The sequence below is a fragment of the Theropithecus gelada genome, chromosome 6 (assembly GCF_003255815.1).
Source record: "Theropithecus gelada isolate Dixy chromosome 6, Tgel_1.0, whole genome shotgun sequence".
NCBI classification, from domain to species: domain Eukaryota; kingdom Metazoa; phylum Chordata; class Mammalia; order Primates; family Cercopithecidae; genus Theropithecus; species Theropithecus gelada.
The window spans coordinates 117,002,644-117,022,085 of record NC_037673.1 but is presented as its reverse complement, the minus strand read 5'-3'; the positions used below and the strand labels follow the sequence as shown (position 1 = coordinate 117,022,085).

The 19,442-nt window shown below is 35.0% G+C and overlaps 1 protein-coding gene across 3 annotated transcripts in view; it reads right to left on the bottom strand.

Moving 5' to 3' along the window:
- Nucleotides 1-19,442, bottom strand: part of PRR16 (proline rich 16) — a 209,463-nt gene that overhangs the window by 140,588 nt on the left and 49,433 nt on the right. Inside the window, exon 1 of one of the 3 annotated variants that reach the window (XM_025388353.1) lies at nt 5,790-5,888. The exons of the other annotated variants lie outside the window; for them this stretch is intronic. The gene's annotated coding sequence lies outside the window, so the exon portion shown is untranslated. Of the gene's footprint in view, nt 1-5,789; nt 5,889-19,442 lie in introns of those variants that run through there. 3 annotated transcript variants of the gene reach the window in all.

Genomic DNA, 19,442 nt, shown 5'->3' with positions numbered 1-19,442 from the left:
AAAATGCAGTATTTGGTTTTCTGTTCCTGTGGTAATCTGCTAAGGATAGTAGCCTCCAGCTCTACGCATGCTCCCGCAAAAGACATGATCTTGTTCTGTTCTATGGTTGCATACTATTCCACGATGTATATTTTTAAAATTATATTTGAATCAAATAATTATCAATCACATTACAGTGCTAACTGCTCAGATTAAAAACATTAATCTAAATAAATCTTAAAGAAAAGGGGACTATATTAGTGGATCAAAGGCAGACAATAGGTAATCCTAGTATTCTGACTTAATTCATCAGTGACCAATGAGGACAGAGGTAGATGCACTAAAATGTAAACATATACCACACCTTTTTCCACATAACAAAACTGCCATCCTTTCTCAGGAACATGTTTTCTCTTCATTCATTCATATATGCTTTGTGTAAACTCAATGTATATGTGTACTTAATTTTTTAATAAAAAAAAGAGGAGACATTTTGGGACATTTCATCTGTAGGCGTCTTTGAACTGGATAGTGTCAAATATTTAACTGGAAAAATAAAGTAACTTTATAAAGTTTATTACAATAGAAAATATGTGCAATATTGTAGCACTAAAAAGGAGGTGTGCACAACCAGCACAAATTTTTGCAGCTGAGGTTTATAGATGACTACTGCTTCCATAGATGAATTACTTGTGAATTCTATTGCTAGATTCCTAGCATAATGGGAATCAGTGCATAACTAATATTTAAATCAATTGGTTACTAAGGAGATTCAAGCAGTAAGAACTCTCATGCTGCTGATCACAGAGAGGTTACACACACAATGTCATTTGCTAACTATGCCAACTATCACAATTCTGTAACAAAACACCGGCACTAGTTGATGTGACATTTTATAAACAAGGTTTGTCATTTAATGAAAGTAAATGATGTGTGGCTAGTGACTAAACATGAGATAATTGGTGAAATTTGACAAAGGTCTATGGACTACATAATAGCATTGTATAAGTGATCAATTCTTCTTTAGTTTTTTTTATTTTATTAAAATAGAGATGAGATTTCACTGTATTGCCCAGGCTGGTCTTGAACTCCTGGGCTCAAGACATCCTCTCGCCTCAGCTTCCCAAAGTGCTGGGATTACAGGAGTGAGCCATCGTGCCTGACCAAGTGTTTTTGTTTGTTTGCTTGTTTGCTTGTTTCTTTTTTTGACAGGATCTCACTCTGTCACTCAGTCTGGAGTATAGTGGCACAATCTTGGCTCATTGCAACCTCCGCCTCCCAGACTCAAGTAATTCCCATGCTTCAGCCTCCCAAATAGCTAGGATTACAAGAGTGAGCCACCACATCTGGATAATTTTTGTATTTTCAGTGGAGACATGATTTCACCATGTCGGCCAGGCTGGTCTTGAACTCCTGAGCTCAAGCGATCTTCCCGCTTTGGCCTCCCAAAGTGCTGGGATTGCAAGCATAAACCTCTGCACCCAGGAAGTGTTAATTTCTTAATCTTGGTAAGTGTATTCTTGTTATATGTAAGTGAAAGTCCTTATTCTATGGAAAATGTACACAAACATAGTTAAGAGTTAAAGGGGCATCATGTATACAAATTACTACCAATGTTTTGATAAAACAATTACAGAGTAAGAAAGAAAGAATAAATTGGTAAAATATTAACATCTGAAGAATCTGGGTACACAAGAATTCCAATTACTAATTGTACAAATTCTCTGTGACTAAAAACCTTTCAAATTAAAAAGGTTTTAAAAAATATCTTACAAAACATATTACTCTTCTTCATGATGATACTCAGTAAATAAACTATTGCCAAAATCTGCAATGCTGTTCATCACTTTGAGGGGAGGAGCAAAGCAATAGACAACAGCATCCTCACAGAAGCTTTTATACACACACACATGTGTAAAGTAAATTCAAATAATCATTTCAATTACATATCCATTACAATCTGGTTCATTACATTATTTTGATGCATGTATGTTACTCATCACAATACATACTTTTAAAAATAATTATGCCCCACAAAGTCCTGATAAAATATTTGGTTCATTATAATGTCATTTCTAAAACAATAAACACTTTGAATACCAATAAAATCAAAATCTTTCATGCAAATTTTTTTATAATACGCATACTTACGTGACTTAAGAAACTGTATTTCTCTCCTCTTCAATTTGAACAGTTGAGGCTCACATCTAAATACACAGAGGCAACAGACATGCAAGATTTTACATTATAAAGATCTGTTTTAAGATAATCTTTGGAAATTCACTGAATCTTTAGAAATATACTGAAAACAAAATGATGGACTCACTTACGTTGAACATGTAAGGAGAGAAGAAAAAGGTCAGAGATAGAAATAACGTGACAGATAACACATTTTTAAGTACAGATAGATTCCTAATTCCATCTATAAAATGATATATACAAAAAAGATACCATAGGATACTTTAAGTGCAATAGAGTGTAAAACATTTGGGCTTGAGTCTAACATGAGCATTTCTATTAGGTGCTGTGAATAGCACATTTATATCCCTTATATATACATATTATCAAAGAAGGAATATTGGAATGTAATAGATAAAAGGAAAAATATAATATTTTTTAAGATATTCAAAAACCAATAGATGTGTGTGGGGCAGGTACTCATTCTCCTAATGCTGAAGGCTCCAGACTCAATCTTTGACTCTCTGCTCTATCTCTCTTAGTGATCTCATTAGTTTTATGGCTTTAAATAAAGAGTACCCATTTGCCAGTGGCAACCAAATTTATATCTCCCTTTCAGATCTCTGCCACAAGCTCTTAAATTGTTTATACAATTGCTTATTCAAGATATCTATTTGGATGTCTAATAAGCAACTCAATCTCCCCCTGTTAAAACCTGAACTCCTGATTAATGTCCATGCCTGTCCCACATGCAGCCTTCCCCATCTTAATGGAGGCACCTGAAAATGCTCAGGTCACAAAACTTGAATTCACCTTGGACTCCAACCTCTCAGGAAGCCTTGTTGTACCTTCAACACATATCCAGCAACCAGCCACTTTTCACTACCTCCACTGTTACCTTTCTGGTCCAAGCCACTGTGTCATCTTTCATCCCAGATTATTTCAATAGCCTTGTAATTTTCTCTCTTTCTGCCCTTGCAATCCTGCAGGCTATTTTCAACACAAATATTAGAATGATCTTTAAAAATGTAATTCAGGTCATGTGTTGTTCTATTTAACAGTCTGAAGTAGTCTCCTATTTAACTCAAAGAAAAGTTAAAGGTTTTTGTTTTTGTTTTTGTTTTGTTTTGTTTGAGACAGAGTCTTGCTCTGTCGCCCAGGCTGGGGTGCAGTGGTGCGATCTCGATCTCGGCTCACTGCAAGCTCCGCCTCCTGAGTTCATGCCATTCTCCTGCCTCAGCCTCCCGAGTAGCTGAGACTACAGGTGCCCGCCACCATGCCTGGTTAAGTTTTTGTATTTTTAGTAGAGATGAGGTTTCACCGTGTTAGCCAAGATGGTCTCGATTTCCTGACCTTGTGATCCGCCTGCCTCGGCCTCCAAAAGTGCTGGGATTAAAGGCGTGAGCCACTGTGCCCGGCCTAAAAGTTAAAGTTTTGCACGGACTGCAACAGTCAGTGAACAGACTCTTGCTGCCTTTTTGTTTTCATCTCCTAGTGCCCTTCCCTTGCTCCCTACGTTACAGCCACACAAGCTTCCTTGAATATATCAGGCATGGTCTTGCTTTGGAAACTTTTCCCTGGTGGTTTTACTGGATAGAATGTTTTTCCCAAAGACAGTCACATGGCCAACTCCCTGGCCTTAAAATCTTTGTTCAAGTATCACCTTTTCCACAATTATTCTACTGAAAATAGCACTTATCCCCACCCCTGCCTTAGCACTCAAATCCCCTTCATGCCAGTCCACCTTTCTTTTCTCACAGTAGTTATCACTTTCTAAAATGCTATATAATTTACTGATTTATTATGGTTATTGTTTAATGTCCATCTCCCCTTTTAAATTTTAAACTCCAATGGAGCAAGAATTGTTGTCTGCTTAATTTACTGATGTATCTCCAAGTCCCTACAACAATGCCTAACACATAATAGACACCCAATAAATACTTCATATGGAAGATTAGGTTGATTTGAAATTACTAAATTTGATTCCTTGAAGATGTATTCAGCGGATGAAGAGAAAATACATGAAAATTTCTCCACAGAAATCTAGATCACTCCAAAAGGGCAGGAACAATGGATTATAGTGTAAACTATCCTATTATCTTCTATCTGACATCTAGGGTGAAGTTGCCATAGACCCCCAAGGTGGAAACAGCCAGAGGGGAAGGCGGGATGAAAAAGCAGGGAAGCAATAATCTGCCTGTGACTTCAGGGAAACGGCTGCTCTGAGCCAGAAAGGCCCAGAAGTACTAAAAGTTAAAGAGACATTACCCAGGTCCACTCATTCCATTCATTTTATTTGTATAGAGGAAAGTTTCTGTAATGACATTTACAGAATGTTACTAATTACTTTTTGGGGGTAAATGGCTTTTGGGATAGGTTTTTGCTTCTTTGTCATTTCTCTAGTATTGGATTTTTTCCTAAAAATTCTTATACAATTAAAAGTTAATTCTTAAAAAAATAAAATTTCCAATAAAATCCTGTAGGCTTCATAATAAAAAATAAAGTTAATATTCTTGAAAGAGAAAACTGAATATTTTACATTTCTTCTAAGATTCTTCAGTGCAATACTGTACATTATGAGACTTTTAACCACTTTAAGGAACAATGGTTTGCATTAGGAACATTCTCAAAACCAGAAAAATGAAATTATTAAGAATTCCTATAAAACCTGATGTCATATAAGATTCAACAAATATTCTGATTCATTTAATTATATCTATAAAGGAGTGTAAATTTTGTTGTTTTTTTCTTATTTAACATCCATAGCACTCAGGGATAGTTATCCTACTAGTCCTTGATAAAATCTAACCCATAAACTTAAAGAATTTTAAAGACTACCATGTAAATTCAAGGAGAAAAATTATCTTAGTATCTTTCAAAGGAATTATAGTTTTCCTAAAGAAACTATATATAAGTAATAAATACAGAAAATTTCTCCAAACACTTGTATAATATCTTTACCTAAAATGGCATAGCTGGATAAGCACCATGATATTTCTGTGTAATCTTGCCTAAGAAAGGAATTGGGCAACATTAGTTTCTCCAGATCACAACCCATTGGCTTTTATGATTTTGAGAACATATTGTACAATCACCATATAAATTTTATTTTCATTTTCTCTGTTGATAAAAAATGCAACTCATGGTAACTTTTTCATAATATGAGAAGAGAGCCCGAACATACCCAAAAAGGGAATTTTTAATGGAGCTTCTTTATAATTAGCTCTCCAATTAACTATTAACAAGTTGGATATGGTTGTCTTTAATGCATTACATGCTAATTAACAATACTTGTATCACTATCTCATCAACTTACTATACAATAGTTCAGCAGTTATGTCAATAAATTAATTATGCTCTGTAGCATATTTACAGATTTAAATATATGTGTACAAATTAAATATTTATAATTTATCATTCTGCTTAGGAGATATTCCTTTTCTGTGATTTTGCTTGAGTTCTTCTCTACCAAATGCATGCCAATATAGGGAGTTGTGAAGTATCATTTAGACAGTGACAGTGGCAAAACGTCAAAAACAAAGCCACCTAAATAAATGAAGATACAAACAGGAAGGTGGAAATCAAAAGATTCAACTAACTTCATACAGGAAAACACCTCAAATGTAGCTTACCTGGAATGACCTGCTAGAGAATGCATGCATCAATTGATTGGTTCCCCTTGTTTGGGAGTGACTGGCATTATGGATGAAAAGCTGGATACCAGGCATGCTGTATCTCACTACAGTCCATCCTGCATTTAGGTCACAATGACCCCTGGCTCTCTGGGGCTTTGCAGGGCATGGAAGAAGCCAGCAAGCTCCCCCAAACGATCCTGTTATAGATCTGAGCTACACCCCCCAAACAACTCTATCCATGGTAAAACAATAGGATAATTTAAGCCATTTGCCATCAAACTACCACCACTAAAGAGGAAAAAAAATGTTATATTCTACAAAGGTTCATGGTGGACAGTTTTCCTTCCTATGCATGGGAACAGACAACTTGTAGTCTGGGTTTTTAAACTACCTAGTTTTCTGAGCCAGTACAATTTGAATACAGAGAAAGTTAAGCTAAGCAATGAGAATGTCTGATCTGGCAGAAAGAGGCTGCCAGTGCATATCTTTTATATTTCAATTATTTTTACCAACTGTATATCTATTTCTGTTTCTAACTTTTGTTGCACTAGGGTATGCACTTCATGAAATGACATACGTAACATTGTAAGATTCTGTCTTACTCTAATAAAGCCTCATGCTAAATCCTTCCACTATTTTGGTAGCAGGGATTGTCTTAAGCTGCCTGGCTTAGATGGGAAAACAGAAACTTCTACCCTGAGTGATGCCAGGCAGTCTCTTTCCCATCCCTTAAATAACCTTTACCTTTCTCCTTTGAACTAATTTCACCCTACCATCCCTTTCTCTTATCTATCTCCCCAATATCTCCTATACCTCACCTCATCCAGAATCAAATGCTGCTCAAATATGCTGTTTTAACAATATGCTGCTTTATGACCATCGAGTTATCCTAGCACTAGTTTCATGCTAGTCTCTCATACTTAATCTTATTTTTTAACTAGTTAAGAAAAGCAGAAGTATTTAAAGGAAAACAAGGAAGCAAACAAAAAAGAAATTAAGAGGCAATATGGGGAACTACAAAACAAAAAGTACACAAAGATATAATGAAAGAAAGTGAATAATGGACAAAGAGAAAGAGAGAAGTCAGAAGAAAAAGGAGATCGGGCAAGCAGAGAATTATTGACATTCATGTATACCGAAGGCTTACTCTGGGAAAGAATTGTGCTAACTGTTTTATATACAGTGTGCATAGTAAAATATAAATATATATATATTTACACACATTGCAGATAAAACAGCACAATTCTTTGCTTATATATGATATATATTCTATATATATAAGCACTGTATATATATATATATATACACACACACACACACACATATGTCTGTAGCATATTTACAAGGTCAACTCTTTTACATGAGAAATGTGTGTACCTGATTCTTAAATAGGTTTTGTTAGTTTGCTATACGACAGAAAAAAATGTTTTAAGAATGTAAACTTCATAAAAAGGGAAACAAGTATGTTATAATGTGCTCTCTTTTTCTCATTTCCTCCCGGCACCCAAAACTCAATTTTATATTATTTTTGTGTAGTAAAAGTTAATGTTAAAAAGGAAAAAAAAATGCCTGTTGTATTGTGTTTAATATTTTCTGGTCTTATAAGAGTGACTTTAGTTACATGCTCTTAAAATATAGTAAGTTACCATGGTAACTAGATCCTTTGACAATTATTCTATTTTAATACAAACCAATCAAAGTGGTTAAAAATACTCTATTCTTAAATCCTTAGACTCACAGTCACTACAAAAGTTTGTCCTTACCTTCCTTGTCACATTTTTCAAGTGGATGTTTAAGGATTTTTCCCTGTCCTATTTCACCCCTCATCAAGCTGATTTGAACAGGAACAGTTCTCAGGCCATGGAAGCTGATGCACTCTGTGATAGTAAATGCCCAGCAGGAATTTTTGCACTTAATTCAAATAGATAAATATCACCAGAGTTTGTTATATAACCAAGAAGGTTATGTATTCTGCTTGTTGTTTTACAGAGGAAAAATCAGATTTTTGTTTTAGAGACAGATACATTTTTTAAAAATAAAGATGCATCATACATTATTTTAGTACACTTATGGTCTAAAACGTGATTTGAATTGCCAAGAAGCCATTGTTGAACACTATCAGAAAGAAAAAAATAAGTAGCTACTATTCCCTCTGTGCCTCTGCACCAATTTTATGTATCTCTTCGCTAGTAGTGATCATATCATAATTAACAAAATTTCTAAAGCTATTTTATTCAGAAATCATGTCATATTTATCTTTACAACCCAAGTATATCACCTGGTATTTAGTGGGCCCTCAATTAATGATATAAAGAGAAAAGCAAATATAGTAAAGATTAGTTGCTTTGTTCTTCATCAGTGGAAGTGTACTGTTCTCCTACATAATTAAGAACTAATGCTGCTAAGTTGAGATTAAGTTTGCTTTTCAGGGAAGAGACAAAAATTGAATTATAAAAATTAGTGATTTAATTAAATGGAAAAATATTATTTTCTACTCAAGATATAATATACCAGCCAGGTAAATCTGTGGCAGGGTAAGCCAAACATTGCCTCTTTTCACAAGGGTCCATAGTTTTAGCTAGCTTATGAAGAACATCAAAACTATTTTAGATATTTGTGTAATCCATAATAATCTGTCTCTTGTACTCCTCATCAGCATGTCCATCCCCATTCAGCACGTGGGTGGTCGGGGCTGTCAACCGTCTTTAGATAGCTGCCTCAGCCTGCCTCTGAGGCTTCAGGGGTAAAATATGGTCTTGCATCATGCTCAGACTGAACTTTCCATAAATCACCTCTGGATCTGGGTTTTCTACTATAGTTCCTTTGTACTCTTAAAATTGAGGTCCCCATCCTTTCCCATTCTGCATTGGATCCTTAATGCTCAGCTGGAAACTTGAATGCCTTCACTGAACTCAAATTCATAATTGATTTACAGATTATTTGTATTTCCTCTGAAATACCACATTTTCCCCTATTGTCTCCTTTTCCATAGCCTCCCTGTTATGTCAGGTTATTTTCTCTACCCCATCACCAGAATATGGCAAAGTTGCCAGAGCTGGTCGGTATCCTGAGTCCTACAAAATAATGTGTCTGGCAATCACCATTCAATTGCACTGAAATGCAGGTCTTCGTAAGGCAACACCAAATCTACCACATGTCATCTGACTTTCTTCAACTATTGCTCTCTGTCTTCCTCCTTCTGACTCTCCACAGTGCTGACTTAGTTCAAAAACCCAAGTATTTTTGTCTTGGGTGGTGACACATTCGGATTCCATTTATTGACCTTATTTCTCCATTCTACCTAACTTTTAGAATGTCCCACAGCAGCAGGTAAATGACACTCTCTCTATCCATCCCAGGATCATAAGATGTTCATCATTGCATGGCAGGAGGATATAAGCATCTTATCACTATTAAGACTTCTGTACACCTCTCCATTCTAACTTTTACCTAAACTAGTATTTACCAAATAACTCAATTTTGGATCTTTAAAAACTATAGGAAAGGGATCTGGGGAATATCTGTGGATTTCCCTTCACCTTTTCCTATTGTTTTCACATTAGGCATATACAAAAGGCAAAGTTAATTTCCATTCTTATTGTCAATTTCCCTTCCAGGCTAGCATGTACTTCTAGAGAAGAACTGAGATGAGCATCACTTGGCACTGCCTTTGATGCATTTTCTCTCTTCTGCTAAAATAGCCACAATATCTGGGAATCCTCAAATAGGAAAGCATTAGTCAACCCTGTCTGGCCTCTTTGCAGGAAGCTCATGCAAGTGTAAAAAGTGAAAGGAAATTCAGTTGTAGATCCAAGAACCTTCTTTTAGAAATCAGGAACCCATGCATATTCCCAAATTTTGTTTCCAATTGCACTCTACATCCAAATATGTTCAGACACTATTACAGCTATACTTCTCACTTCATAACTCAAAATTAGCCTGAGGCTAGTTAAGCTGTTACTTGCTAGCATGTTAATTTGATCAGAATGTCTCAGAGCTCTCCTGCTTTCTTAATCCTTTAAGATCAGGGTCAGCAAACCACAGCTGTGTGCCAAATCAGGCCTGCCACCTGGTTGTGTACAGCCCATAAGCTCTAGGAATGGCTTTTACAGATGAACATTAGCAATCAATTTGATGATAGGGAATATTATGTTTGACCAATAATTAAGGAAAACATTAACCATCCCAATAAAAAGAACTCAGCTACTCTCATCAGTAGACTTATGTACAAAAAGTTGGACTCAATTATTTTGAATTTCATCATGAAAATTTGTGGAAATTTGTTTGTTATACAAATATTGGTGATTTTGCCTCTCAGGCACAAAGCCTAAAATAGTTCCTATCTGGCCCTTTACAGAAAAGGTTTGCTGATCCCTGCTTGATTCCACTTATATGAGGTATCTAAAAGAGTCAAATTCATAGAATCAGAGTGGAATGGTAATCAGCAGGACCTGTGGGGAGGAGAACTGGGTAGTTAGTAATCAAGGGGCATAAAGCTTCAGCTAAACAAGATGAATAAATTCTACAGATCTTCTGTACAATATTGCCACTATAGTCAACCACAATGTATTGTATACTTAAACATTTATGGAGGGGCTGGGTGTGGTGGCTCATAATCCCAGCACTTTGGGAGGCTGAGCCGGGTGGATCATGAGGTCAGGAGATCAAGACCATCCTGGCCAACATGGTGAAATCCCATCTCTGCTAAAAATACAAAACTTAGCCAGGTGTGGTGGCTCGCACCTGTAGTCTCAGCTACTCAGGAGGCTGAGGCAGGAGAATCGCTTGAACCTGGGAGGTGGAGGCTGCAGTGAGCCGAAATCATGCCACTGCACTCCAGTCTGGGTGACAGAGTGAGACACTGTCTCAAAAAACAAAACAAAACAAAAAAACAAATATATATATATATATATATATATATATATATATATATATATGGAGGGAAGATCTTGTGTTAAGTGTTCTTACCACAATAAAAGAAAAACAAACACAGGAACACTTAGCTGGAGATGTTCCACAGAATGCCAAAGATAATTCTACAGGATTTCAATTAAGGCAAGAACTCTAGGAGTTTCACATTATATTTTTCCAGATTAATCTATGTGTATATCTTTGCTTTTCTGCTTGTTATAATGCATATTAATTAAAGGAGTAACTGATGACTCCTCTATCCTCATTTTCTTATTAAAACAGGCTTTACTGTTTTCAAATTAATACTCATTACTAGCATTGTCCCAATGCTTATTCAGTATTAGATTTTATATATCTCACAAACCGTCTAAGGTAAGCATTACTTCTCTTTTAAAGGTGATGATGAAATGGAGGCTCAGTAAAGCTAACCAGCTCACCTAACACAGAGCCTCTATTTTTGTCAATATAATATTGTCTCCCCTGTTGTTTACCCTCTCCTTCTCAAAATTTCCTTTAACTATCTCCAGCTTCCATTTGTCCTAATTGTAGGAATTTTTCACTGTTTTTCATTCTTCCTTCCACCTCCCACTCAGAAGCAGCATAAGCAGCCATACTGACATGGGGATTTAGAAATGTAGCAATAGCTATAGACCGATGCTAATGTGAATTTCTGGTACCCTGATCTTGTTTAAATCACAACGTCAAGTTTAGAACTCTGGACAGAGGCAAAGACCAAAGCCAAAACCGAGGGACTGAGAATGAGCCATCACTGCCAGATCTCACTTTCCTGAAATTAGGAGACCTGGCTAGAAATGTGGGGTTAGGGGGTGAGACCATGGGAAAGGGAGGTTATTCTGATTCATTGCATGTTACACTTGGGAATTAGCCTATGTAGGTTATAACATGGAGAAGCATTATCAAGGTGAAGGTGTATACAGAGTTACAGGAAAAAACAAATTATCAGGAAAGCCAATGCTATAGCAGTAGGTAAACCTAGGTTATCAATCCATCTCAATTATTAACTCACTGTGTGACATTGGTTTCATTTCACAGGACTGCTACTTTCTTGATATGCTTACTATTTTTACTTTAATGATTATTGAAGTTTCTTCCAATTCTATCTTTGCATAATCCTAGGACTCTAAAGTACACCTATACAGTGATACAATCTAGAGAACACTATCTGAGTAGGGATCCCAAGTGGGCAAATTATTCTGATACTGGTCAGTCAAATCATACATTATTAATTCTCTTCAAAGATATATGTGGTATAGTTAAGATAGTTCTGCTACAATAATGTCTGCTAAAATAATGAAAAAGTAGATATAGTCTCAGAACGCCGGGAAACAGCAAATAATTACTGTATATTCTTTCATCTTGTTACTTTGCTATGATTTTTCTGAGATCGGGGCATTCAAAATTTTTCAGAGTGTGATTTAACCAACTATTACACTTCCAGAAAATATTATTTTGTGATTTCCAATCTCGGGTAGAGAGTAGAGTTGATACATGTCGCAGTGGCTCTACTACCAATTATGTTCCCTACCCAGGGCTGGACACACAGTTGAGCTCAGTAATACACTATAACGTGAGTAAGTGAAGGAGGGAATGGCAATAATTCATGTTATTGCCAGGATTTGTTGCCTGAAGGGAAAATATAAATAGCACAGCAATGCATTCCAAATTCAGAAAGAGAAAGAAATGGCACACAATTATATTTAAATAACAAAAATGCTTCTGGAAGATACACAGATCTGAAAGTCGTGATATGAATAGATTTAGGAATGACAACAAGAGGCTAAGATGGCCTAATTCGTGTTCTTACTGGGACGGAGAAGGCAAGTGGAATCTGGTGTACGAAAAGGAAAAAGTCTACAAAGTTTACATATTAATAACAAGGAGCTGACCACAGGATGACATCTTTATTATCCAGACCCACAGTATCTGTGGGAGTTAATACAACTCTGCAGCTCAGACAGTTGAATGACCTATACAGTTACTTTGCAGCTCATAACACAGGTAAACTTCCCCCTCAGAACAGAAAAACTAGATCTGAGATTGTGGATCTGTTTCCTGGCCCCCTTCCCAGCCAAAAATGAATTACATCAAATTTGTTTCTTCAGATCTGGTTTAATCTGTTGTCATTGCATGGGGAAACATCTGTCCAAAACTGTTAATTCTTCTTTTTAATTGTTGAACCAGGGAGCAAAACTTATTGCCTAATAATCAATTTGTTGCCTCATTGAAAAATGTGCTCAGCATCTACTGCACCAGCTTGACCACTTGAATGATCCTGGGTCCTCCTCAAGGCTTATGTTTTAAAGTCTACTAATGACTTCTAAGCACTGACATGTTCCTTACCTGTTTCATGTGTGTCCATTTTATCTACATTAATTACTTTCAAGTAAAACTTTCACAAGACAATGTCCCTGACAATATCTAGCAGAATTTCCTGCCTAAGAGTTAGAAAAAAGAAAAAAAGCAATATTGATTTTGCTACTAAAGGAAATATATATGTTCTTAAATTAGGTCAATATTGCATATTCATAGTAGTCTGTGGAACTGATCAGTATTATATAAAACTTCTATTTAATAAATATATTTATTTATAGTAAGCTATGTTCCAGATGTTATTTAAGATGGCTTGCAAAGATTCTTAAAATACAGCAAGATAGCATAAATTTAAAAGGGAAAGAAGAAAGAGAAACAACAATGAAGCTATAATTCATATTTAATTTATTAAGTTCAAGCCTGGATATGGAAGAACTGGCAGAAATATGGAGCGATAATGTGTCCATGTAATGTAGCCTAGTCATTAAGAATGAAAGAACTTGAAAAGAGTCTGGTGAATTTGAAGACAATCTGATTTAACATATTAAAATATATGATGGGGCCCTCTCATATTTACATATCACTTTGAAGTTTACAAAGCATATTAAGTACATATATTTCCTTACATCAGTAAGACTGTATTAGAAATAAGTAAATTCTCATAATAAAGAGAGACTTGCCAGGACAAGTTGCCTTCTAGAGGTTATCATGCCAAATATTTTCAAGAAGACTTATAGACTGGCAAGACAGGATTGAAAGTCCTACTATAAGAAATCTCTTTATGATCTTACTAACAAATAAGACATTTTTATATTATCATATTTTAAGATATTCTTCCAATATTAGGCTGAGCAATACAGTAAAAAATGGTTAACCTTTTTGCCAGCCATTTCAAATGTTCAACCGAATAGTTTATTTGGCTTTTTAATTTTTAAATTTTGTGGGTACATAGTAGGTGTATATATTTATAGAGTATATAAGATATTTTGATACAGCCATACAAGGTATAATAATCACATCAGTGTAAATGCGGTATTCATCACCTCAAGCATTTATCCCTTCTTTGTGTTACAAACAACCCAACTATACTCTTTTAGTTATTTAAAATGTACTGTAAATTCTTGTTAACTGAAGTTACCCTGTTGTGTTATCAAATACTAGATGATATTTATTGTATGTAAAACTATTTTTGTACCCATTAACCATCCCCACTTCCTCCCCTGTCCCTCACACTACCCTTGCCAGCCTATGGTAACCATTGTTTTACTCTCTCTGTTTATGAGTTCAATTGTCAACCTAATAGTTTGGATATCAATGAAAAAAAAATGTGTATCTGCCTTTTCTAAGGCATCAAAATCTGTTCAATCATACTTAATTTTGTAGCTTGTACATTAGATATATTATGTCTTTAATACAAAATAATTATAAAGAAAGGCATGCTTTCAATTATCATTAAATACACTAAGAACCTTTTTCAGAATGGTAATTTGGCTACAACAAACTCTAGACTTTGGTACTATATTTTCTGTGAGAATATTTTGGGAAGATATTAAAAACTATATCATACAGAAGGATTTTAAGAGTTTAGACAGAAGTCATCTTAGCAGTGTTGAAATCCTGGTTCCAGCTGCTATTTGCCACTGAGCAGGTTATATACACTTTTGTGTCTTAGTTTCCTCATCTGCACATTGAAAATAATGCTATTACTCTCTCTAACAGTGAATGTCATATAACTAAGCAGTTTTCTCTTTCTAGTTTGGCTCCTGAAAAAGGCAGAGTCAAGTTGGAAGTTCATCTTCAAGTACCACATTGAGACTTGTGGTCTACATATGAATATTCTTCACTCTCTGCTTTTCAATTATTAATTCTGTATATTTCCCTTGGGTTTAATTATCTATTTCTTCTTTGTTCCACTCTTATTAGAGTATTTCTGACATAAGCTTAAATCATTTATAAGTTAGGTTTAAAAGTATTCAATATATCAATACATATATACACACTCACTCTGAAAATTTTGGCTTAGAGCAACTTTCACCAGAAAAGAGGTATTAATTTAAATATACATATAATTTCAAGCATAATAAGTCACTGACTATAGGTAGTAATGTTTATAGTTCAGTATAATGTTTATAGCTCAGTACAAAGAAAAAAAATTCAATTTGAAAATAAAAATTAAATCAAACAATTTTAATTAAATAATTTTTTCTTCAACGAATGTTGCTGCAACTTAAAGATAAAACAAACAGTATTAAAAAACCATATTCATTGACATTGACATTAAATGCTGTCAAATACAAATAAATGTATTATACTGTGCTATGACAAAGTTCATATCTGCAACTCAAGATAGTACTTGCCTCGTTAGTAAAATAATAATAATAATAATAATAATGTCAACTACTAGGTAACAGACTTAATACCACATGCTATAACTAAATTATTCCAACAAAATATATGTAACCTAAGAGGCAATTATACCTTTAAAAAGTTTCAAATATTTTCATAACACCAGTGTTGAGCTATTTATTAAAATTAGATCAGAACAACAAATAAATATAATGATGAGATGGACTATTTTCCAAAAATGCACAAGCAGTGAAATCCATCTCTATAAGATAGCAACAAGTAAATGAAAGATTTAAAAGCAAATCATTCCAGTTAACTCTTTTGAAGTTAATTTAGAATCTTAGAGCCTGGGATACATGCTCTATGATTCCAAATTAAGTCAAAAAGCAGATAACAAGTTCACAGTTTTAATATAAAAATGAATCCTATGAATAAGTTCTATACAAACTATGGCGACTACAGCAAATAACAATGTAGTATATATTTCAAGATAGAACAGATTTTGAGCCAGGCACGGTGGCTCACACCTGTAATCCCAGCACTTTGGGAGGCCAAGATGGGCGGATCACGAGGTCAGGAGATCAAGACCATCCTGTCAAACGTGGTGAAACTCTGTCCCTACTAAAAATACAAAAACAAAAACAAAACAAAACAAAAAAACAGCTGGGCATGGTGGCAGGCGCCTGTAGTCCCAGCTACTAGGGAGGCTGAGGCAGGAGAATGGCCTGAATCCAGGAGGCAGAGCTTACAGTGAGCCAAGATCGCACTACTGCACTCCAGCCTGGGTGACAGAATGAGACTCCGTCTCAACCTACAGAATGGGAGAAAATTTTTGCAATCTACCCATCTGATAAACGGCTAATATCCAGAATCTACAAAGAACTTAAACAAATTTACAAGAAAAAAATCAAACAACCCCATCAAAAAGTGGGCAAAGGATATGAACAGACACTTCTCAAAAGAAGACATTTATGCAGCCAACAGAGAAATGCAAATCAAAACCACAATGAGATACCATCTCACAGCAGTTAGAACGGCGATCATTAAAAAGTCAGGAAACAACAGGTGCTAGAGAGGAGGTGGAGAAATAGGAACACTTTTACACTATTGGTGGGACTGTAAACTAGTTCAACCATTGTGGAAGACAGTGTGGCAATTCCTCAAGGATCTAGAACTAGAAATACCATTTGACCCAGCCATCCCATTACTGAGTATATACCTAAAGGATTATAAATCATGCTGCTATAAAGACATATGCACATGTATATTTATTGCGGCACAATTGACAATAGCAAAGACTTGGAACCAACCCAAATGTCCATCAATGACAGACTGGATTAAGAAAATGTGGCACCTATACACCATGGAATACTATGCAGCCATAAAAAAAGGATGAGTTCTTGTCCTTCGTAGGGACATGGATGAAGCTGGAAACCATTATTCTCAGCAAACTATCGCAAGGATAGAAAACCAAACACTGCACGTTCTCACTCATAAGTGGGAATTGAACAATGAGAACCCTTGGACGAAGGGTGGGGAACACCAAAGACTGGGGCCTATCATGGGGTGGGGAGAGAGGGGAGGGATAACATTAGGAGATATACCTAAAGTAAATAACGAGTTATTAGGTGCAGCACACCAACATGGCACATGTATACATTTGTAACAAAGCTGCACGTTGTGCACATGTACCCTAGAACTTAAAGTATAATAAAATAAAGAAGAGATTTCAAATGTTATTACCATAAAGAAATGATAAATGTTTAAAGTGATACATAGGATAGTTACCCTGATTTGATCACTGCACAAGATATACACATATTGAAACATTACACTGTACCCCATAAATATGACAACTATTAAGTGCCAATTATGAATAAAAAGTTAAGAAAAAAATGAGTCCCATAAACATGAGCAGACTGTAATTTGTAGTTCTAATGATATACACATATAGGTCACGTGGAAACAAAGTACATACATTCCATCAGAACCAAATAACAATAACCACCACAATTGTAATAAATCAAAAAATCTATAGGATTAAAAAACTGCATTACTAAAGACCTGTTCTTTCTGATTATTATAATCCATTTCAAGAAACATTTTAGATAAGACCTTAACATACATTAAAAAAAAAAAAAAAAAGAGGACTCATCTTGTCCTGAGCCAAAGGAAACTGTCTCATCCAAGGTTATGCTCCTTTCATTGGAGCATCCTCTATCCTTGGTTTGGCTGATGCAGAGGAACAAAGATCTTTGTCTCAAATCAGACATTTCTAAAGGCCAAACCAATTTTAGAGCTTCCACTAGAATTGACTGTATCCAGTTGCAAATACAACACAGTTCAAATTCTCCCTCTGCTTTACTTATTCCCTTATTGATGTTTCCTGTGGCACTTAAATAAGCCTCTTGTGGACAAATTTCCATCTCATGGGGGAACATGACCTATGATGCTGTGAATAAAAAAAAAAAAAAAAAGAAGTAATGTTTCCCAAATTCAACACAAAATAAGTTAAAAGAAAATATATGATCAATACAATATTTAAGAAATTTTTTGGTAGAAAGAGACAGAACTCCAAGAGGAATAGATCCTCAAAGCTTTAAACAAAATACTACCATTTTAATTCACACATTTTATAATACAGGACTTTGTAATTTTCAGATGTAACACATATGTGACAACTCACATAAGATGGTCAAATTGAGAACAATAAAATGCAACGGTGAAAACTTCACCCAAACCAAAAAAGACTCCTCCTTCATGCGCTACAAGTAATAAAAGTACTAGAAGCTTCAGATGTTAAAATACCGAACCATCATGAACCAAGATTTGAATAAAGAGTTTCTCTCAACCTGGGTTCTTTTAAAATAAAGCTGTCATCTACCTACAATGTCCCTTTGCCTTGCTTCCTTTTTATTCTGATTTTACTATAATTTCAGGAAGAGCAAACTCCGTGCGCAATATTTTTTTTTTTTTTTTTCTTTTTGGGGCAGAGTCTCACTCTTTCATGCAGGCTGGAGTGCAGTAACATGATCTCGGCTCGCTGCAACCTCCAACTCCTAGGTTCAAGCAATTTTCCTACCTCAGCCTCCTGAGTAGTTGGGATTATAGGCGCCTACCACCATGCCCAGCTAATTTTTATATTTTTAGTGGATACAGGGTTTCACCATGTGGCCAGACTGGTCTCAAACGCCTGACATCAAGTGATCCACCCACCTTGGCCTCCCAAAGTGCTGGGATTTGTGTGCAAAATTCTAATAAAATATTAGACATTACTGCATCAAAATAGGAAATTTTTTTCTACACTTTAATAAATCTCTTGTGCTTTCATTCCTGCTTTCATTTGTTAATAATGTTCAGGATTAATGGTATCTAAAGAAGATTCAAAATAAAACAATTGAAGAAATGAGTGTATGGATGTATCAAACTAAAGAAAAAATTAGATTCCTTCAGTAATGAAGGAGAAACCTGAAAAGTGACATAATCAAGTGTTTTTTTTTTTTTAATGAGAAAGAAAAAACATAAAAATTATTATTTTTCAGCTCTAGGAAGCTAGAGATTTTATTTATTTACCCAGAATATTAAGGGCCCCCCAAAATATCTGGCATATAGTTCTTCTTTTTTTCTCTTAATTTCTATTTTTTTAAAATAAAAGCTGCTCTTTCATTGTTGGTAGAAGAGATTTTTAAGCTGAGACATACAATGGCTTTCTAAGAGTTTTAAGTTTATAAATGAAAATAATCATAATTAACATTTACTAAAGTTAATTTCAGGAAAGACAAATGGCCTTTTAACATCATATGATGTGGAATTTTCATTGAGTGAAGTAATACAGGATTACTCTTCAAAAACTTCATATTTGAAGTAGAATGCTCACAATAGAAAAATAATTGCTTATATTATAAAACTGCTAGAGAAAAATGGTTTATTTCATCACTCAATGCCTATCATATAAAGATTCATAACACAAATTCTAATCAGTTCATGTCTAAGAAGTTAGCATTCTTCTTATTATTATATAATTATCACTCTACAGAATATCTTTTTTTATATGTGCCATTA